The 23,581-nt window shown below is 42.3% G+C and overlaps 1 long non-coding RNA gene across 7 annotated transcripts in view; it reads left to right on the plus strand.

The window, feature by feature from the left end:
• Nucleotides 1-23,581, plus strand: part of LOC307175696 — a 245,785-nt gene that overhangs the window by 3,188 nt on the left and 219,016 nt on the right. For 5 of the 7 annotated variants that reach the window (XR_013824419.1, XR_013824420.1, XR_013824421.1 and 2 more), the window contains exon 2: nucleotides 1,343-1,416. The exons of 1 other annotated variant lie outside the window; for it this stretch is intronic. This is a non-coding gene — a long non-coding RNA (uncharacterized lncRNA). Of the gene's footprint in view, nucleotides 1-1,342; nucleotides 1,417-22,991; nucleotides 23,183-23,581 lie in introns of all 7 variants that reach the window. One more of the 7 variants, XR_013824423.1, reaches the window with a different exon arrangement.

Raw genomic sequence — 23,581 nt, forward strand, 5'->3', positions numbered from 1 at the left:
CCTGGAAATTCATGACATCACTTCCTCCCCTTGAAAATATTTACTAGGTAACCAGAGGCATTTACTAGGTAACCAGAACTTTATGATTAGTAAGAACCTTCTTCTATGTTGTCCAATGGCGTAGCCACTGGAAACATAGCTACTGAGTGCTTGAAACGAGATTTACCTATTGATAAATTGAGATGTGTTGGACGAAGTACCCACCAGATTTCAAAGACTTAGTACACACAAGAAAAGTAAAATAGCTATTAATAATTTAAAATATTGAGTATATGTTTATTTTATTTTATTTTATTTATTTTTGTTTGTTTGTTTTTGCAGTACGTGGGCCTCTCACTGCTGTGGCCTCTCCCGTTGCGGAGCAGAGGCTCTGGAGGCGCAGGCTCAGCAGCCATGGCTCATGGGCCCAGCCGCTCCGCGGCATGGGGGATCCTCCCGGACCGGGGCACGAACCCGCGTCCCCTGCATCGGCAGGCAGACTCCCAACCACTGCGCCACCAGGGAAGCCCCCTATTTTATAATTAGATAGTATTTTGGCTATATTAGGTTAAATACATTATTAAAATTAATTTCACCTGTTTCTTCTTCCTTTAATGTGGCTATGAGAAAATTTAAGATTACACATATGGTTCATATTATATATTTATTGGGCAGTACTATTCTAGATATTATCATCCAAAAGCATATTTAAGCAATCTTAACACACATATTTGGTTGATAAGAATCTTAAGTCTTTTAATTTAAGATTTTTCTTCTATTTATTTGTTAAATCAGATCTTTTTGGCCTGTAGTGTTTCCCACATTCTGGATCTTGTTGATTGCACACTCCTGGCGTCATTAAAAAATATATATTTATTTATGTATTTGACTGTGCAGGGTCTTTGTTGCAGCCTGAGGGGTCTTTTAGTTGTGGCATGTGGGATCTATTTCCCTGACCAGGGTTCGAACCTGGGCCCCCAGTATTGGGAGCTCAGAGTCTTAGCCACTGGACCACCAGGGAAGTCCCCTGGTGTCATTTAATATATTCCTTTGTAGCCTGTATTACCTGGAAGCTGGGAGTTATATCTAAAGGCTTGGTCACATTGAGGTTTGATTATTTGCGGAAGAAAAATTCATTGGTGGGTGTGTACTTCCTTCGAAGTGCACTGAATATCTATCTGGTTGTATCATTTTTTTGGTGTTAAGATTGACCAGTGAGTTCAGCATGATTATCCATTATACATTTTCCCATAATACTTTCTTCACGTAATGGTTTTTGTAGCTGTTTATGATCATTGCTCATGCTCATTATGTCATTAGAGGTTGCAAAATGGTGATATTCTATCATTCCTTCATTTATTAGCTGACATCCCTCTATAAAGAGATGATCTCCTTGTCAACTACCAATTGCCCCAAGGAACAGCAGATACAAGAAAAGTAAGGTACATATTTGATTCTTTCTCTATGTTTATCAGTTTCAGAAAAATAGGTTGGTTTTCTGACATCCTCCAAATGTCACCAGTGAGTCCCCCTTCCCTGCCTTGAGGGAAGACCTCATTATGAACTCATGGATTTAATATTTTGCAGGGTTGGTAAGTTTACAGTAATTGCAGTTTTTTCTTTTTTTCCTTTTTTTTTTTTTTTTTGGCGATACATGGGCCTCTCACTGTTGTGGCCTCTCCTGGCGGAGCACAGGCTCCGGACGTGCAGGCTCAGTGGCCATGGCTCACAGGCCCAGCCGCTCCGCGGAATGTGGGATCTTCCCAGACCGGGGCACGAACCCGTGTTCCCTGCATCGGCAGGCGGACTCTCAACCACTGCGCCACCAGGGAAGCCCAGTTTTTTCTTTTTTGATGCTCAAAACTTCCCATCAAGTTGACTCCTGAGTCCTAAGGACACAAACTCAGTAGTCTTTGCTAGTTTCTTTACTTTTTGAGATGCCACGATATTTTAGGCTCATCTTGTACATTTTCTGTCCCAGATCTGGAATTAGTCATTCCTCCAAGGAGCCCTGCAGGATGGTTTTTAGACCACAATCTGGGCACTAGGGTTGTTCATCACTAGTGGGTTGGAGATCATTTCTACAAAACAGATATTTTGTTTTTCAACAGAAAATGCATCATGAGTTAATACCAATAATTCTAATTTAAATTGAGAATCACGTATTTTTACCTAACTTCATTTTCTTTGATGCTTTAAATCCTGATTTTCTTTAATTCTAATTTAAATTGAGAATCACATATTTTTACCTAACTTCATTTTCTTTGATGCTTTAAATCCTGATTTTCTTTTCTTTTTTTTTTAAATGAAGTATAGTTGATTTCCAATGTTGTGTTAATTTCTGCTGTACAGGAAAGTGATTCAGTTATACGTATATATGTATACATATATATATATACACACACATTCTTTTTTAATGTTCTTTTCCATTATGGTTTATCATAGGATATTAAATATACTTTTCTGTGCTGTACAGTAGGACCTTGTTGTTTAACCATCTTATATATAATAGTTTGCCTCTGCTAATCCCAAAAACTCCCAACCCATCCCTCCCCACTCCCCTTCCCCCTTGGCAACCATAGGTCTCTTCTCTATGAGTCTGCTTCATGGATAAGTTCATTTATGTCACGTTTTAGATTCCACATATAAGTGATATATTGCTATTTGTCTTTCTCTTTCTGACTTCACTTAATATGATAATCTCTAGTTGCATCCATGTTGCCACAGATGACATCATTTTGCTCCTTTTTATGGTTGAGTAGTGAAAATCCTAATTTTCTAATGACAGTATTTGTTCTATCCTACCATGTATATAACATTTTCAAAATAATTATATAACTGTTATGAATAACATGATTACTGAAAATACTTTAAAACTGCTTTGCAGCCCTTTTTGTCCTTAGGGTAACCTATTCAGGATGTGAAATCAGATTGTTATGTTTTAGTCCCTTGAAATAATTCCTCTCCCTGTGATTAAGTCACAACTTGATACTAGGTTTACTTGTGCAATACTAATTTGCATTTCTCCTATTATGAACGAGGTTGAGCATCTTTTCATATGTGTAAGACACATTTTAATTTCTTTCTTTGTAAACTCTGTTTTTCTATAGGGTTATTGACCTTCTCATTCTCTATTTTTAGAAACTCTTTATATGTTAAGGATATTTGCCCTTTGTGATCTTTCCAGTTTGTCATTGTTTCTTTACTTTGTTCATGATGTCTTTTGCCATGGTGAAGCTTTAAAATTTTTATGCGTGGCTCATTTTTTATTGTATGTTTTCGAATTGATTTTAATTAAGAATTTGTATATTTTAGATATAGCTATGTGCATGTTTTAAGTTTTTTATTTACTTATTTTTGTAATTATAGTATAAAGTTTATGAGTTATGGAGTGAACATTATGAATACTTCCACTTATGCCTTATGAGTTTTGTGTCATGCTTAGGAAGGCCTTCTCAATTTCAAGATGATTAAAAAAAAGGATGAGAATATTTTTGGCTGCAAGCTATAGAATATCAAATTAAAGGTTGTGAGTATATTAAGAATATGTATTATTTTGCATAGCAAAAAATCTGGAGCTAGGAAAATCACAGCATTGATTAATTTCGTAGCCCAACAATGTCATCAAGGACCCAGTCTCTTTTCATCTTTTTGTTTTGCAATCATAAGCATAACAGTTTATCCTCTTAGGCTGAGTCTTCTCCTGCCCTCAGACAGCCACCACTTTTCCAGGTATCACATGCAAACAATTACAGACATAGGAAAAGGAGGTACCTCCTCAGATTTCAGGTTTTGAGAATACAGAAAATCGGTCTGAAGAAGCCCTGTGGCAAGTCTTAATTCTGAATTGTGTTCTGTGCTCATTTCCAATGTAGTCACGGGCATTGGTGGTAAAACTGGCAAGAATGACTAATGAAGATTTAACCCTGGGACTTGAGAAAAGCCTAAAGCAAATGATCATTACGTATTTGAGCCTGATCTGGATTTTGTGAGCAAGGAAAAAGGAAGGAATCACTCCTGTGTAGTTCTGCAGATTTATTCCTTACATATAAATCTTCGATCCACCTAAAATATATGTTGGTATAAGCAGTAAGCTAGGGATCAAGCTTATTATTTTTTCCTTGAACAACTAGTTAAGTGTCCTACTTATTAAATCATTTATCTTTTTAATCGGCTATCTTGTGACAGTTTCTAAGAGGAAACATTGAGGAAAATCTGCTGACACCATGGGAATTTTGGGTCAAGCTTTTTCAGTTCACAGTCTTATATAAAACTCCGTGAGACAGCACTTTCAAATCACATTCTGACACATACCAAGTCCATAATGTAGGAACTTGATAACTGATGTTCTCTCTCCTTCTAAAATCTGGACAGACAGTATGGAACATAACTTAAAAATCTTGACTCCTCTGCTGAGAAGTCACATGATATGCTGGCTTTTAAAAATATCAAATCTTTAAATGTACCTGTATCTTATTTATTATAAAAATAACTAAATGCCCACTATGTGCCAGCCACATGGTGTCCTTAAAAAGCTTAGACTTTAGATAAGGAAGAGAGACAAGAGCAAATATATTGCATGTGTGTGTGTATGTGTGTACATTGTACATATACAATGGAAGAAAAGCAGAGTAAAAAAAAAAAAGGGATGAGAATGCTAGAGGATGGGGAGTGTTTTAAAATATGATTGTTAGGGAAGTTTCCACTAGGAGGTGACATTTGAATAGAGGTGTGATGCAGAACAAGTTACATGGCTATTTAGGGAGAAAGCAGTCTGGGTGGAGGAACCAGGTGCCAAGGCCCTTAGGCAGGAGTGTTCTCTGGACTGGTGGGTGGAGTAGCGTGAATTGAAGAGAAGTGAAGGAGCTTATAGGCTTTCATTCAGGGCCTTATAGGCTGTTGGAAGGATGTTGGCTTCTCCTCTAAATGAGGCTGAGACAACTCAAGTGATGAGGGGAAGGAAGGAAGGGAGGAGGGAAGGAAGGAAGGGAGGAGGGAAGGAAGGAAGGGAGGAGGGAAGGAAGGAGAGAAGGATGGAGGGAAGGAAAGAAGGGATAGATCTGAATAATCTTTCAAGAGGATCTATCTGGTTTTTGAGTTGAAAATGGAGTATAGGGAAGGCAAGGGTGAGAAGCCGAAAGATGAGGTAGGAAGCCGTTGTAGTCATTCAGTTGAGAAGTGACTTGGAACAGATGAGAGGTTGGGAGAAAGAACCAGATTCTGGTTTTAGTTTGAAGGTAGAGCTAAGAATAAATGTTGACAGGCTGGGTGTGGGATACGAGGGAGGAGAGAGAGGGAGGGAGGGGGAGGGGAGGGGGAGGGAGAGGGAGAGGGAGAGGGAGAGGGAGACAAGGATGATTCCAAGGCTTTTGGCTTCAGCAGCGGGAAGGATGGAGTTGCCATTTGCAGAGATGTTTTGCAGGCTGTAAAATCAGTTCTGCTCTGCACACGTCAAGCTTGAGATAGCTACTGTACATTTGTGTGGAGGTGCTGAGCGGGCAGTTGGATGCACAGGCACGATGTTTAGGGCCGCTGTGTGTGCAGTTGGAGTAAAGCCAGGAGTCAGGGTGAGATCTCTAGGGAGTGGATGTAGTTAGAGAAGAGGGTGAAGGACTGGGCCTGGATATTCCATCCCTTAAAAATTTGGAAGATAAGATGAAACCCACAAAGGAGGCTGGTAAGCAGCAAGTCTGTAAGACAGGAGGAAAAAGAGAATAGTGTCCCTGAACCTAAGTGAAGGAAATGATTCAAGGAGGAGGGAGTGATCAGCTGGGTTACTGATGCTGATGGGTCAGGCAAGGTGAGCACTGCAGGCACCTTGTTGGCTTGATCAGTGTGGAGATCCTTTGGTGGTCTTCTTAAAAAAAAAAAAATTATTGAAGTGTAGTTGATTTACAATGTTGTGTTAGTTTCTTGTGTACAGCAAAATGATTCAGTTATAGATATTCTTTTACATATTCTTTTCCATTATGGTTTATCACAGGTTATTGAATATAGTTCCCTGTGCTGTACAATAGGACCTTGTTGTTCATCCACTCTATATACAATAGTTCGCATCTGCTAATCCCAAACTCCCAAACCCATCCGTCCCCGACGGCAACCACAAGTCTGTTCTCTATGTCTGTGAGTCCGTTTCTTTTTCATGGATAAGTTCATTTATGTCACGTTTTAGATTCCACATATAAGTGATATCAGCTGCTATTTGTCTTTCTCTTTCTGACTTCACTTAGTGTGATAATCTCTAGGTCCATGCAGTGTTGCTGCAAATGGCATTATTTCATTCTCTTTTATGGCTGAGTAGTATTCCATTGTATGTATATACCACATCTTCTTTATCCATTCATGGACATTTAGGTTGTTTCCATGTTTTGGCTATTGTGAATAATGCTGCTGTGAACATTGGGGTGCATGTTTTGAATTATGGTTTTCTCCAGATATATGCCCAGGAGTGGGATTACTGGATAATATGGTAGCTCTATTCTTAGTTTTCTGAGGAACGTCCATACTGTTTTCCATAGTGGCTGCACCAGTTTACATTCCCAGATCCTTTGGTGGTCTTGATAAGTTATTTGGAGAAGCAGTCAGCATACAAGGGTATTATTAGAGTAGGTTCAAAAGAGAATGGAGAAAAGTGATGGGAGACCATGAATATAAATGACTCTTAAGGAGGTTTATTCTTATGTATGATGAAAATATGTTAACTCTGTTGAGTGACTTGGGCCTGGTGCTAATTAGCCCCAAATTACTGTTTCTGTCCCTCTGTGAGCCTTAAAGACAGGGCCAATGTGTTTTGCTTTGTTTCATGGCCAAAGAAAAAAATTCTTGACTTTGATCATGCATGTTAATCACCTCTGGGGATGACCTGAGAGAGTGTGGACACATCACTACAGACTCACCCACAGTCCTAGAGAAACAACTGAAATGTCTGTCTGACACGCGACTCCTGGCCTTCTTTGCTGTGCAGGTTATCTCTGCTAGGTGAAATAAACTGGGACAAGGCATTCACGCTGGGGCTGCTGGACAGCAGGTGCTCCGGATGAGTGTGGAAAATGATAACCCCCTTTGATTGTACAGCACTGCCTCGTTCACAAAGTGCTTTCTTATCTGGTATCTCCTTTGATCCTCATAAAAACCACGTGATGTTGGCCAGGCAGATGATGCTCTCACCATTTTACAGAGGAGGAAACTGAAGACTTCGGTGGCTGAGGCATTGCTTTAGAGCTGGGATGAGCACCTAGGACTTCTGACCATCTTATTCAGTCAGATTCCCCTGGCTAAGTCAGCTCTATTCCACTTAGCTTGAGTGATCAGCAACCTAGATCTGCTTCCCTGTGTCATGTGTTCTTGCAAACAGGCAGGGAAAGAAGGGCAGCATTTAGCTCTCACCGTCGTCCTTGAACAGCCTGAGGCCACCCTGTCCTGCCTCGGTGTCTGGAAGTCATCAACTCTAAACTCTGCTCTCTTCTCTTGGGCCCTTCCAGATTGTTTTTCATGGGTTATGTCTCAAAGTTTGATGGGCTGTAACAAGCCTATCAGATTGTGCTGGATGACATCCACTTCTATTAAAATCAAGTGTAGCTCCTTTTAAAACCAAGAGATTAAAGCATTAGGTGAAATGACCTATTAGATGAAATGACAGGGGGCCCTTCATTTTGTGTTCCTGAAATTATGTAACTTCTCTTCCATTTCCAAGAATGTTCCAGAACTAATTTTAGAGAGTGTAATTCACTTATTAATGTTCCTAGTCAAAACAAATGAAATGCATCTATATGTGATGCTTGGATGGGGGGCATTCAGGGGTAATTTGGAACTGAGGTGGCGGAATTGATGAAGCTGAACTTTTTTCTGAAATGGATCATGCCTCCTTTGAGATGTTAGTTAAAAAGACTTCAAGGTGAGATCGCTAGTATCCTGAAGTGGAAAACCCATGTAGAGTGTCTGAGAGTCTGTAGAATGTGGGGCACTGGTCTGATTACCAATTACACAGTAAGGTGCATTTACACATGCCAGCTTTCATTATTCCAGGTTAACTTCCAGTTTTCTAGCTCTAGACACCTGATGGAATTACTAAGGGCATCCTGAACTCTGAGAGGAGAGAGAACAGATGGAAATTCCTTCACTAAACACACTTGACACTGTAGCCCTGAGGGCCAAGCATCATAGGTCAGTCTACCAGAATGAAAGGCAAAACGACGGTGGGAAAATGGGTGGTGAAGCCATGCTTGTCTAACAGTGGTCGCTCTCCAGCCCAGCAATGAGCATGTATCCAAAGAGGCATGTTGGCTGGGGGTGGAAGAGAAGGGTAAGAGGATGCATGCACTTGGGAGACCTCTGATCCAACAGGCTGCCTTGAAAATAGTGAACACACATTTGATGAGTAAGTGCTGAGATAGCCACTCTCATATGCTTATGATAACAGATAGTGACGTAAACTCTTCATGGACAGTTTGGCAATATCTATTAAAATTAAAATGGACATACTCTTTGATCCAGCAAGTTCACTGTGGAGAATTTATCCTTTTCTTGTTGACGTGTGCAAAGATGTACACAAGTGCTTATTGCACCATTTTTTGCAAGAGCAAAGCTGGAAATAACCTCAGTGTCTAAGAGAAGTTGATAATTGCATTATATTCTACTGATGCAGTGAATCATAGTGTGGCCATTGGGTAATTATAGACTTAGATGGAATGTGTTTCAAGACATACTAAGTGAAAGTGTAAGTGTATGTGTGTGTGAGTGGGTCGGGGCTTGCATGTGTTTTGTGTGTATCAGTCAGGATCCCACTGGGAAACAAAATATGCCTCTGATGTTTCAAATATTGAGACTGTAATGAACGGACTGTTTACAGAAGTGTGGGCAGAGACACTTAGACACCAGCACCAGTGGAAGAAGCCACTACCTCCCTATAATGGAAACTGAGGTTCTCCACCCAGATCTCCTTTCCAGGGCTGATGTACCCATTCCCAGGGACTGGGAATATCAACTGTTGTTGACTCACAGCTGACCCTTCACTGGGTTGCCCTCAGCCACCACAAGGGACAGCTTCATTCAGGTTACACTCCCTCCTGGGGGTGGCCACGGCCAATGACTATCTGACGGAGGAACACAAAAACCCAACCCCCTTTTCTCAATTTGGGACATTTCTGAAGGGCCACCTCAGCTCCAGAGCTCCCTGTAGCATCATTTCATGTTAGCCTCTCCTTCTGGCCAGTCCTGCTTTCCTCCTTTCCTTACAGGTATGTCTCCCAAGACATTCCTCAATAAGCTACGTGCATGCACCTCTCCATCTCAATCTGTTTCCAGGAAACCTGGATTAAGGTACATCCTTGGAGCTGAAGGGGCTGAAGCGCTGGAGCCTGGAGTAGGGGCTGTGCGCAGAAGCTTTAGGTGTGGAGGCGTGCAGCTACCATCAGGGACATGGGGCCAAAGCAGAGGAAGAAGAGATACCCAAAACTCTCTCTCTTCCCATCCTCCAACCCCCTTCCTTCCATGTCATTCACTGGACAGACCCAATTGGAAGCCAGCCAGCAAGGGAGTCTGAGGAATGAAGTATGCAGGGGCCACCTCTTGGGGACAAATAGGACATAAAATGGATTGAGAATAGGAGTGGCAAGTGGAGAATAAATAGCACAGTATCCTCCATTAATATTAACAGGAGGAGGGCTTCCCTGGTGGCGCAGTGGTTGAGAGTCCGCCTGCCAATGCAGGGGACATGGGTTCGAGCCCTGGTCTGGGAAGATCCCACATGCCGTGGAACAGCTAAGCCCGTGCGCCACAACTACTGCTCCTGCACTCTAGAGCCCGTGAGGCACGGGCATGGGCGCTCCTAGAGCCCATGCTTCGCAACGAGAGCAGCCACCCAGAGAGAAGCCTGAGCATTGCAACAGAGAGTAGCTCCCACTCCCCTCAACTAGAAAAAGCCCGTGTGTAGCAACGAAGACCCGATGCAGCCATAAATAAATAAATTGAAAAGATATTAACAGGAGGATATGTAGATATATGCACATATGCAGAAATACATATGCATATAATTCATATATATCCACAAAATATGCTTATGCATATGTTTGTAGAATGATCTAGAATAAAATGTAGTGACTGTTTCTGAAAGTTAGGGCAACTGTGCAACTAGGGTATGAAGGAGACTTGCCCTTCCTTAATTCTTTTCTGACCATTTGAAAATCTTTTATATATGTGCATGTGTTTAATATTGTATTTGAAAAAAGTTTAAAATGAAAGTATTGAGCCTCTTGGGAGGAAATTAAGAAGAGAGGTTGGAACAAATGTTTGGTTCGTTCATTTGTGGATGGTTATTAGGTGCTTTACATTTATTGTATTGCATGAATTCAAAGAGGAGAGGTCTCTGCCCTCCAGGAATTTACAGCTTAGTGTGGTGTATACGGTGACAATAAAGCAGTGGTGTCGCCCGAAGGGAGACCTCTTCCAGGGCCTGAGAGTGGGCTCTTGTCTAACACTGGAAAATGAATTGTCCGAGGAGGCATATGTGCTGACAAAGCAAAAGACTTTATTGGGAAGGGGCGCCCAGGGGGAGAGCAGGAGGGTAAGGGAACCCAGGAGCACTGCTCTGCCTCGTGGCTTGCAGTCTCATGGTTTATGGTGGTGGGGTTAGCCTTCTGGGTTGTCCCTGGCCAATCATCTTACTTGTGCCCATATTTGGTCTGACTCAGGGCCCTTTCTGGTGGCATGTGCACCTCTCAGTCGAGATGGAGTCCAGCACAGGGGTTTCTGGGAGGTTGGCAGGACATATTATGGGCTGATGTCTCCTCCTTCCTTTTGTCCCCTCCCAAATTCTTTCAGCTGGCAGTCGCTTGTCAGTTCTGTGTTCCTTACCGGGACCTCCTGTTGTGAGATAACTCTTGAATTCGGTTATTATCGTGCCTGGCCAGGGTGGGTGGTTTCAGTCAGTGATTGCCTAACAATGGGACAGGACTGTAAATGGAGGTGGACTGCAAGGTACAATGGACCAGAAAAGAAAGTGGGTCTAAATCTCTGTTAGCAAGTCTTCATCTTAAAGGAGGTAGAGCCAAAGCTGAAACGATGGATACCAGTGTCATCACACTTGGCCAGTAGAACTCATTAAGGGTAAGGGGAGGGTAGCGGATAAGTAATGGCAAGAGGAAGAAGAAACCTGGTGGTATAATCAAGAGTTTAGGTATTGAGAATCCTTGGAAAATAGTTTTTGTTTTTTTATTTTTTTATGATTAATGTTTTGGCTGCACTGCGCAGCACTCAGGATCCTAGTTCCCCAACCAGGGATTGAACGCGTGACCCCTGCAGTGGAAGCGCAGTCTTAACCACTGGACTGCCAGGGAATTCCCCAGTTTTTGTTTCTTTTAATTGAGGTAAAATTAAGTGTACAAGTTAATGGGTTTTACTAAATGTATACACCTGCCTAATTTCCAGCCCAATCTACATTTCTATTACCCTGGAAATTTCCTTAGCCTCCCCTCCACTCAAGCCTCACTACCCAGAAGCAACCACTGTTCTAATTTCTGTCACCAAATATTAATTTCACCCCTTCATGAACTTCATATAAAAAGAATCATTTAGGATCTATGCTTTTGTGTCAGACTTCATTTGTTTAACATAATGTTTTTGAGATTAAGCCATGTTAAGTTTGTGAGATAAAGTGTAGGATGCTCAGTTAAATTTGAATTTCAGGTAATAAATAATTTGTAGTAAAAGTATGTTCGATGCAATATTTGTAATTTGATACAAATTATATATTTGTAATCCATATCATTTTGTTTTTAGTAGTTCATTTTTTGAAAAATGATGAGTAATACTCTATAGTATGAATGTACCACAATTATAGCTAATTTTTCTCCTCTCAGTGATTATTTAAGTTGCTTTTGGTTCACGTGAATTAAGATGCCGTGAACATTCTTGTACAAGTCTTTTTGTGGTTATATGTTTTTATTTCTCTTGGGAGAAACATCTAGAAGTAGAATTGCTGGGTTGTGAGGCAGAAATGCATTTTTTTTGGTTATAACAAACTCCCAGTTTTTCATTTTATTCTCCATGGAAGAATTTTGAGCATTGGAGTGATGTCAAATTTGCATTTTAGAAATATCCCTCTGGTAGCAATCTCAAGCAGGTGGTAGAAGGCAGGGGCAATACTGGAGGCAGGGAGGCTGTCTGAGACCATTTCAAGAGTCCAGATGAAGATGATGGCTGCTTGCATTGTGGTGGAGGAGAGGATGAAAGGAGAGAGATTTAGGAAGCTGACGCAATAGGTTTCTTTCTTTTTTTTTTTTTTTCAATCCCAAAGTCCCCACCCCTCGCTATCCCGTTTGGTAACCATAAGTTTGTTTTCAAAGTCTGTGAGTCTATTTCTGTTTTGTAAATAAGTTCGTTTGTATCACTTTTAAAAAATATTCCACATATAAGCGATATCATACTTGTCTTTCTCTGTCTGACTTACTTCACTTAATATGACAATCTCTACGTCCATCCATGTTGCTGCAAATGGCATTGTTTTATTCTTTTTTTACGGCTGAGTAATATTTCAGTAGGTTTCTTTTATTAAAAAATATTTATTTATTTACTTTTGGCTGCATTGGGTCTTCGTTGCTGTGTGCGGGCTTTCTCTAGTTGCAGTGAGTGGGGGCTACTCTTCGTGGTGGTGCATGGGCTTCTCACTGCGGTGGCTTCTCTTGTCACGGAGCATGGGTTCTAGGCGCGCAGGCTTCAGTAGTCGTGGCTCGCGGGCTCTAGAGCGCAGGCTCAGTAGTTGTGGCCCACGGGCTTAGTTGCTCCGCAGCATGTGGGATCTTCCCGGACCAAGGCTTGAACCCATGTCCCCTTTATTGGCAGGCGGATTCTTAACCACTGTGCCACCAGGGAAGCCCCATAGACTTTGAATTTAGAAAGACCACAGCACCGATTTGCTGTGTGATATTAAGCAAGTTGTTTAACCCCTCTGAGTGTCAGTTTCCTCCTCTGTAAAGTAGGAATAAATAGTCGTACTCATCTCTTTGCTTGGAATGATGATTAAGGTAAGGTCTGGAAACACCTTAGCATAGAGCTTGGGACATCATGAGCATGTAGTAAAGGGTAACTGTGAGGCTGGCCACAGCCAGGGGCTGTACTCTTGGAAGGCACCATGTTCCTCTTTAGTCAAGTCCATACTACTTTTGTCACTGTGGGCTTGTATCTGCCGCTTCTGCCTCCTCCTCTAGCGGAAGCCCTGGAAGTCTGGGGGAATCACTCTAAGTGCTGTGCATTTAGATGGGCAAGACGTTTCCTCTGCAGCCTCCTTCAGCTCCAGAGCAGCTGTGACTAGAGGGCTGAGAGAAAGCCCCGGAGCAGAGTTCTTGTTCTCCACAGTAATGAAAGCCTTGCTGCGCTTGCCAGGTGTAGGGCCATGGGTCTGATTCCTTAAGATGTTCAGACAAGTTTCCATGTACCCCAGGGGGCGCAGTAATCCAATGCCTTGTCCTCTCAAGCTGACAAGGGGTTCATCACTGGTGAGCCAGGGCATAAATATCTGCTCTTCCTCCAAAGATCTAGGTAAAAATGGCTTCATTTCCAAGGTCTGTCGTTGCAAGGATTATGTAAGAGCTGCAATCCAAGAGGTGAAAACTTAACTATCCTCTACGCAGGAATTTTTGAGTCCAGTAACAGCTTGGAGATGTTACCAAACCGGACTTGGGTCTGCTCGCCTGACATGCAGCAAAGCCAATCTGCTGATACCAGGTTGTGGTGAAGAGAAGTACAGTGTTGACTGCAGGGCAGCAAGCAAGGGAGTGAAAGACAAGCTTCAGATCCAGGACACTTGTTCTTCGAGTGAAGGGTTTTTAAACAGGGAAGAACAAAGAGGCTGGAATTAATCACTGTCTTGTGACATTTCTTAATTGTCATTTCGGGAGTCAGGATTCTCTGGCCAGGTAGTCTATGGCTCGGGGGCCTGTTAGCTCATCTTGCCCTGGAGAAACAACCTGAGTTTGTGCATTAATGGTATCTGTAATAACAATTTTAATACGTTAACAGTGTTACCAACAACAGCGATTTCGTTCATACGACTCTGATTGATTCGTGTTCGGCACAGGATTGAGGACCAGAAAGGGAATAAAGTTTTGGGTAGGGAGGTTAATCATAAACACAGTGAGGGAACTCGGTTTTAGGGGGACTTGGGTTCGGAGAGACAAAGACATCTATAGATGAGAAACAGAATGAATGGGGATTTGAAGAATCAGATTGAGACCTTGAAGTACAGACTGAAAGTGACTTGGTCATTTTACACCCTGAGGATTTCCGACAAAATAAACTCTAGATTCAGGCTTTCTTCACCTTGCAGACCGTTCAGAGATTTCCTGCTCCTCGTTTTTCCCAAGTAGCTTAACCCCCGGGGGAAACTGTCCTCAGAATCTCTTTGGGAGAAGTCAGCCTCCTTTCTGGATGTGGAGGCTGGTCTGAGGGCCACTATGTGGCCTCCCGACACTGCTCAAGAGTCTTTCCATTTCTTACCTTCAACCAACATATATACAAAGGAAATACGTGCAACATACATCTGTGCATTTTCTCACAGTACTGTGAGCAGGGAATAAAGGTCTGGTTAAGACTTAACCTGCTACCCATGACCTCACAGTGTCCTTGGGGAAACCGACATACAGATACGTAGAACACGAATTGAGGAATATCACTGATACAGAAAATGCAAGCTTTATAGGCGTGGGTGAGATGCAAAATACTTGACAAGTAGAGTCACTGCAGAGGCGGCATTTCTCACCAACAGCCAAGGCGGGGCGACTAAGTGGAGGCCAGGTGTGCATGGGGCATTTGTCTGCAGGGGGCCAGCACTCCCGCCAAGAGTGTCAGCTCTCCTGTGGGTCCAGGCCCATCCTGGGGGTGGTGGGATGGACACAGGAGATGAGTTTACCGTGAGCTGGCTGGGGTGTGGACACTGCAAGGCTGAGGGACTTGAGCACCCAAGGCTGTGAGGACACAAGGAGGGGTTGGGCGGTGTTATGGTCCTGCTGGTATGAAAGGATTTCAGTATTTTACAAATGACATGCGTATCAGTGCTTTGCTCCTAGAGTGGTAATATCCAACAGAAATACAATGAGAGCCACATATGTAATTTACAATTTTTTAGGAACCCAATTAAAAAAAGGGGAAATTAATTTTAATATTTGATTTCACTCAGTAGATCCAAAATGTTACCATTTCAACATATAATCAGTATACAACATGATTAATGAGATAGTTTACATTTTTTTGAAATCTAGTGTGTGTATACATATATATATTTAGTTTATTTATTTTTGGCGGCTTTGGGTCTTCGTTGCTGCATGTGGGCTTTCTCTAGTTGTGGCGAGCAGGGGCTACTCTTTGTTGTGGTGCGTGGGCTTCTCATTAAGGTAGTTTCTCTTGTTGCAGAACATGGGTTCTAGGCATGCTGGCTCAGTAGTTGTGGCTCGCGGGCTTAGTTGCTCTGTGGCATGTGGGATCTTCCCGGACCAGGGCTCAAACCTGCGTCCCCTCCACCAGCAGGAGGATTCCTAACCACTGCGCCACCAGGGAGGTCCCTCCAGTGTATATTTTAAAATTATAGCCCATCTCAATTCAGAAAGTACCCAGTGGGCACATAAGGATACTGTATCGCACAGCACAGGTCTAGAAAGATTGTGGGGAAGGCTGTCCTCTTTCTCTCTCTCTGCGCCCTGGATTTTAGGAGAGGTGACGTCCCAGTTGTCTAGAATTTCCTGCGGGATGTTTCTGGGGTTTCCTTCACTGTTTAGCCCACCTATAAATGCACACAGACCTTAACAGCTGTAGCATTTACAACAGAGACACGGTGGCTTTTTCAGCTCTGAGCTCAATTACATTTTACCTGCCTGGTAGGTTAGTGCTGGCTTCGTTAACAAACCAAAGCATGACTTAATTGCTCTTTAAGCTCCTTTGACTTTTCAGACCTAATTTACCTGTAGCCTGAAACTCGGACGCCTGTGGATTTACAAGGCTAACTGGGAATTCGCTGGTGCTGCCTTCCTTGCTAGGCCCTTCCTAGGCCTGCATCTTCCTCGTTAATTCAGCCACCTGAGATGAGGGATCTTTGCTTTGCTTTTTTCCCTCCTCCTAGCAGGTGACGCCCTCAGCTTCAGAAGCATTTCCTGTGCTTCAGTGCCACCTTGTGGTTCAGGCGGAAAAGTCCAGAAGTAGGCCGCATCCATCTTGGGATCATTGAGCATAATTAACAGCCTTGAAGGACCATCTGGCTTTTGTTGTCTCCTTGAGGCTGAGAGGAAATGAGATTTGTTACTGGATATGGAACGTCTCCTACAGGCTAACTGCCTGCTGAGAAATCAGGCGGTGTAGTGGGTCCAATTTGAGCTAAGCAGAGAGTCATGCAGAAACATAAATCCGCGCTGCTACTGTTCTATTATTTAAATTGAATTGTGTCCACATTTCACAGATGACTCAGCTCAGCCAGAGAAATTGACATTTCTAGCTGCTGTTACTGTAAAATGTTGAGCTCATGTTTTGAGTTGCTCCAAGTTAGGAATGAGCTCCTGGCTGTCGGTGATACACCCTGAAAACCGCATTCACTCGACCTGCAGATGAATTTCACTAAGATATGTGGGTTTGGCCAGCGCTGGTTGAAAATAAATAGCATTAGAAAATGGATAGATGGGGCAGAAGCTTAACCCATATCTATAACCTCACCTACTTCCCTATTATCTCGCATCCATACTCCTTTATCCCTTTATCATTTGCTTCTGGCAGAAAGGTTACAATTTCCGTACTGGTCCAGAGGGGGCAATTGATGGCCTGTGGTCACACCCTTAGTCACTGGCAGACTCTCGCTGAGTAACTTACCACTCATAATAATTGACTTCTGCTGCGTCCCACAGATTTCCTATTAAAAATAAGTCGTCAGTTTTTTTTTTTTTTTTTTTTTTTTGCAGAGATATGCTTATACTCAGAGTGATAAATAGAGTCAATACCCAGAGGCCCCCGTCTCCAAACACCAGAACCTTAGGGGATGTGTTTAACTGTTGTCACCCATTCAAATCCAAACTCTCTCCTTCATTAGCTGTGTAACTTTGGCAGAATGTTTACTGGTGAGATTTCTGCGCCTCAGTTTCCTCTTCTCATTAATAACATATAAAGGCCTTACAACAGGGCCTGGGACCTGCTAGGGATTCATTGACATTGAGAATCACGGCTAAGATGAGGCAAGTGAGGGTGCAAAATGGCCCTGAAGATAATGATGATGATGAAGCTGATACTGACATGGCGTTTGCCTTAGTCAGTCTGGGCTGCTGTATCAAAGAACCACAGACTGCGTGGTTTATAAACAACAAGAATTTATTTCTCATAGTTCTGGAGACTGGAAGTCTGAGATCAGGGTGCCAGCACAATTGAGTTCCGGCGAGGACCATCTGGCTTGTGGATGGCCATCTTCTCATTGTATCTTTTCATGACAGAGAGCAGAGAGGGAGAGATGGCTCTCTTCCTTTCTTATAAGGACACTAATCCCAACATGGGGGCTCCACCCTCATGACCTCATCACCTCCCAAAGGCCCCTACCTCCTAATACCATCACATTAGGGGTTAGGATTTCAACACAACATTCGATCCATAACAACATTGTTCGGAGTGTTAATGTTACTGTTGGGTCCAAAGTGAACGAAGGAGACATTCTGAGGGGGCAGCTGGACAGCCCTGTTCTCATCCTCTTTCTCTCTTTCTGAGATTTTACTGTGAGGGCTTCAATCCTAGCATGAGAAGACCTCAGGAGAACAACACATTAAGGTCTTATCCTGTCCTTAACATTTTCCAAAGATTTATCTTGAGAGGAAGTTTTAGCAGGGACTACTGGGGGAAGAATAGCAGAGGACAAGAGACTTGGAACTGATTAGAGAGGAAAGAATGCAAAAAAAAAAAAAATGTGGAAGGAGCAGTTTCCTCTTCTGCACTCCTTTTTATGAGGATGGACACCTTTCTCAGAAGCTCCTCGAAGATGCCTCCTTTTTAAAAATTTTTTAAAATTTAATTTATTTTTTATACAGCAGGTTCTTATTATCTCTTTCATACATATTAGTGTATATATGTCCATCCTAGTCTCCCAATTCATCCCCCCCCACACACACACTTTCCCCCCTTGGTTGAGGACCACTGATCTGGATGGGTCCCATGCTCTTGCCCCGGCTGTGACATTTTTGGCCTCTAGTGAGGGAAGTGGACTCTGCCAGCAGGGAAGGAATAGGGGTCATGTGGTCAGAGAGATGACTAAGTGACTGAAACACAGGGCAAGAACCTTAATAGCTCTGTCCTCAGATTCTTCATCCATAAATCGGTGTTTCAGAATTATGTTCTGCTATAGAGTGAATATTTGCATCTTCCCAAAATTTGTAGGTTGAAATCTTAAGGTCCAATGTGATGATATTTGGAAGTGGGGCCTTTTGATGGTGATTAGGTCATGAGGGCAGAGCTCTCATGAATGGGATTAGTGCCGTTATAAAAGATGCTCTGGAGATCTCCCTTGACCCTTCCGCCAACGTGAGGTCACAGTGAGAAGACAGCCGTCTATATAAACTAGGAAGAGGGTCCTTACCAGGCACCAAGTCTGCTGGTGTTTTGCTCTCAGAATTCCCAGCCTCCAGAACCATGAGAAATTTCTGTTGTTTATAAGCCGCTCTGTCTATGGCTTTTTGTTGCAGCAGCCTGAGCTAAGACACGTTCCTAGCAGAATTCCTGATACACGAGTTGAGCTCATAAAAGTGTACTCTTTTGCTTCCAGCATCCACAGCTCAAGAGTTTCAGAGCTGTGTCATCCCAATGGTCAGGTGTTCTTTGGTCATGAGGGCCAGACAGGTCAAATGATGGGGACAAGTGAACTTGACAGGTAGGGTTTGCTTCTTCCTACTAGACCTCACAGAAAAGCATGGTGGGGTGGTGACGAGGAAGAGGGAGTGGGAGAGAGGGTAAACTCTACAAGGAAAAAAGAACAGCTTTGAATACTTTCTATAACTATATACAAAGTACTTCAGAATGTGCCCATTTCCAAGACTTGTTTCGTGATCCCACTTAGGAAGTTGACAACCCCTTCCTAGCTGCCCTACGTGGGTGTCATTTCAAATAGTGTGGTTGTAAAGCAGAAAGGCATTGGGCATTATTTCATAAAGATGTGACAGGGTTGACACCCCACCTCACACCGTGCTTAACACAGAAGGCAGATGTGGGTACTTACACATTCACATATGGCCATTGTGGCAGGAAAGTTAAAGGGGCCGTTGACATGGTTTGAACCACAAGTGACTAGGACATCTGTGATGCTCAAAGGAGCGTAGACACTAAATACACAGAGAAGGAAACAAATAGGAAAATGTCATTTGGGAAACTATAATGAGTATTGACCCAGGTAGGCACGATCAGTCTGTGTAAAAAGGTCACTAGATGGATGGGCAAGGAACAACTGAACACTCCTATGGTGTCCAAGTAATACCACACAGGTACGCGCTCAGAGGCAAAGTGCAACCTTTACAGTAATGCGATACCAGACCATCAGGACCTTAATCCAGGGGTCAGGCTTAGCGCCACCAGTGGTGTATGGAGATATTACAAGTCTTCTGATGTGACACACCTTGCATCCATTCAAGCCTTCAGATTGAACTTCTGTTGTACAGGGACAGCTAAACAACACTGTAAGATAACAACAAAGACAAATCCAAGTCCAGAAGGTGGGGCATTTTCCAGGATATTTGGGGCTATATCTGTTTCATGTCAGAACTAAGTTAAAAGAGACTGAGGGAAAAAAGAAAAAGGTGCAATGCCATCATCGTCCTGGATTAGATATTGGTTTGAACAAACCGGCTAAACGGCTTTTGGAGTCAATTGGGGAAACTTGAATATTGTCTGGATGTTAGCTGATGTAATAATGTAGAGATCATTCATTGAAAAAATAGATAATAGTGTATGATCTTATGTCAAACATAAGTAGATATATATATATGTAGAAAATGACCCAGAATGACATGCAGTAAGGTATTAACAGGGGTGGTCTCTGCATGGTTAAAAGATGATGTTTTTATTTTTTACTTGTTTGCATTTTATTTTCTACAATGCATAGGTCCTGTTTCTATAAATAACAGCTTATCTTAAAAGGTTGTTTTAAAAATTATTAAACCAAACATGCACAGAGGGGAGAGAATGGAAAAGCCTTGCCTGGTTAATTCTCAATTTTGCTGAAATCTGGCTCGATCTAGAAAAACAGCTCTGAAAACTAGCTGTATTGTTTATTCTCACTCCCCCTTTTCCCTTCAGGAGCAATTGTTGAAGCTGCTGGAAGTGGCCGCCTTAAATATTTTCTGTGACTGTCACGCAATTGTAATCAATCTGGCCACTTCCACCCAGCAAAGGCATTTTCTCAGTAGGGTTCTTGGAACATATTTTAAACCTTAAGAACTTCCAGGACAAGGTATGTTGAATGCTTTTGCTTCTTAATAGTTGGGAAGAATTGCCTCTCCATATGCCTGCCCAAGAAAACCTGAGACCCAGAGTCAGGAAGTGATTACTCTAGGACGGACAGCTGGTTAGAGGACAGAAACACAGGCCTCCTGATGCCTGATCCTTGGTTTCTTTCTTCCAATAATTTGTTCATCGTATATCGTCATCTCTTCTGGGTGGGTGTGAGGGGTACAGTGAAGCAGGTACCGCTTCGACCCACAATCCTGGGCCCCTCTTAGTGCTTTGTTTCTCGGGGAATGCCCTCCCCTAGTTCAAAAGATCCTTGTCTTTTGGGTAATGAACTGAAAATCCAAATGTGCTTATATAAATTATCATGTGAGAAATAAGAGATTCTGAGTTCAGCATCAAAATTCAATGACAGGGGCAAGCGTGTGTCTTCGCCCGTTTGTTGGGTAAGTCAACAATCCAACGGTTATATGTGGGAAAATAGAAAGATTTTTTTTGCAAAATCAAGGATTCTCTCTGAACCACATTGTATCCGGGGGAAAATGTTCTTTACCGCACTCTCTTACTCAGACAGAGCTCTGAAGAGATTTAGGGACTCATTCTTCCGCTGACTGATCATTTTGCAAGTATTTCTTAAATGACCTTTGCAGGCAGAAGCCACAAGTCAGGTGTGGCTGGAATGAGAAAGGCTGGGCTCAGCATTTAAGTTTGAATCCTTTCTATTTTCCATAGCGGAAGAATTATCCCCAGAGGGATGGAGCTGGACATGGAAACAGATTGTTCCAATAACCAGTATTGATTGTTTCAGCAGTACAGGCAGGGCCTGAATTCTTCTTTGGGAAGACTGCATTTTATAGCTCTGTAAGAGTGCATTTCCTTATATAGCACAGAACATACGATAAATATCCGTGAGCTCGTACTGATGAGTAAAGGATAGAATAAATTAAAGTATGGGGACAAAGAGGCAAATGTCCTATGCAGAAGGATTCCAAATAATGTATGGATCTGTTCCCCCCCCCAATGAGGTGGAGCCTAGCACCCCACTCCTTAACTGCGGGCTGTGCGTGGCGACTTCCTTCCAAAGAGAACAGTATGGAAAGGGAGAGGGGAAGAAAAGAGTAACCGTATGATGGAGAAACCTGACAAATACTACTTTATCCAGTTGATCAAGGTCAACATCAATAGTTATATATCATGTTAATACTATATACCCTTGATACAATGTAATGAAAATGTTACTTTACTTCTGCGATGCTTCTCCCCCCAAAGCCTGTAACTGTAGTCAAATCATGAGAAAAACATGATACAAGTTCTGATAGTGGGACATCCTACAGTACACCCAACCATTACTCCTCAAAACTGTCGAGGTCATCAAAAATAAGGAAATTCTAAAAAACTGTCACATCCTAGAGGAGCCTAAGGAGATATAATATAACACACTCTGGTTGGGATCCTGGAGCAGAGAAAGGGCATTAGATAAAAAACTAAGGAAGTCGGAATACACTGTTGACTTTAGTTAATAACGTATTCGGTGCTGGTTTATTAATAATAACAAACGTAACTGTTCTAATGTAAAACCTTAGTAGAAGAAACTAGGTCTGGGTTGGGTATGTGGGAGCTCTTTGTATTAGCTTCTCAATTTGGGAGAGGAGTAAAATTTAAAATTATTCTAAAAGAAAACTCTATTTTTAAAAAAATACGTTCTCTACCAAGGAGCTTTGGGGAGATCTCGTATTAGATCTTATAGGTGAACAATTGTTCTGGGACAGACACTACTCAAGTGGCCATAGAACAGTGTATGTGGCGACACAGTCACTTATTTATTTATTTTTTATGGGGGTAGAATTGTTTCACAATGTCGTGTTTCTACTGTACAACGAAGTGGAGTTCCCTGTGCTGTACAGCAGGTTCTCATTAGTTATCTGTTTTATACATAGTAGTGTATATATATCAATCCCAATCTCCCAGTTCATCCCACCCCCCTTTTCCCCACTTGGTGTCCATACGTTTGTTCTCTACGTCAACACACTCACTTTTTTTTTTTTTTTTTTTTGCGGTACGCGGGCCTCTCACTCTCGTGGCCTCTCCCGTTGCAGAGCACAGGCTCCAGACGTGCAGGCTCAGCGGCCATGGCTCACAGGCCCAGCCGCTCCGCGGCACGTGGGATCTTCCCGGACTGGGGCATGAACCCGTGTCCCCTGCATCGGCAGGCGGACTCTCAACCACTGCGCCACCAGGGAAGCCCAACACACTCACTTTTTAATGGCTCTTTTTTTTAAATAAGATTAGCTTTACAGATGACGTATACATAATCTAAATAGTGCATATGAAAACAGTATGCTTTTGTGTAATTGATTCTTAAATAGCTTTTTTTCTGATTACAAAGTTATATTTATCTTAGAAAATTTGAAAAATATCAAAAAGCTCAAAGAAGAAAAATTTAAAGCCATCTCAAAGCAAGAAGTCTCAGTGTACAAGGCATTAAAGATATTTGATATCTTGAAGGGCTGCAGCTCTTTCCATGGGTGATTTCCAACTGAAGTAGCTTCTACATGTGTCTTTTCTCAAAGGTCAGAGCTGACAGGACATCCTGCAGAGAAGGTCCCAGTTCCTTCTGTCGTCCTGTTCTCATTGCTGCATCCCTAGGTCAGAGGGGGGAATTGCTCATTAAATTGTCCGCAGTCCAGACCTGAGAAGGTCAGGAATTAACAGCATGATTGGCATTTGCCCTTTCTAGAAAGTGGAGTGTGTGAAAATTATAGTAAGTAGATTATTATCACACATTGTACTAGAGCTCTGTGCTTATTTGGATATTTTTTGAAAAAGTAGTTTTTCTCATTCAGGGTTATTGTGGGAAAACCAGAGAGTGTACTGAGAGATTGAAATAGGGTTATGTATATGAAAGGAGCTTTAAAAAGTTCAATATGAAGAATGCATTTCTTTTTATTTTCCTTTTATTTATTTATTTTTTTTACTACCTATACCGGGGTCAGCAACATTTTTCTATAAAGATCAGATGGTAGATATTTTAGGCTTTGGGAGGCATGTGGTCTTTGTTACAACTACTGAACTCTGTAGCACAAGATCAGTCATAGACAATACAAGTGGACATTACAGGTTTCCAATAAAACTTTATTGATAAAAACAGGTGGTGGGCCAG

The sequence above is a fragment of the Stenella coeruleoalba genome (assembly GCF_951394435.1).
Source record: "Stenella coeruleoalba genome assembly, chromosome: 16".
Classification (NCBI taxonomy): Eukaryota; Metazoa; Chordata; class Mammalia; order Artiodactyla; family Delphinidae; genus Stenella; species Stenella coeruleoalba.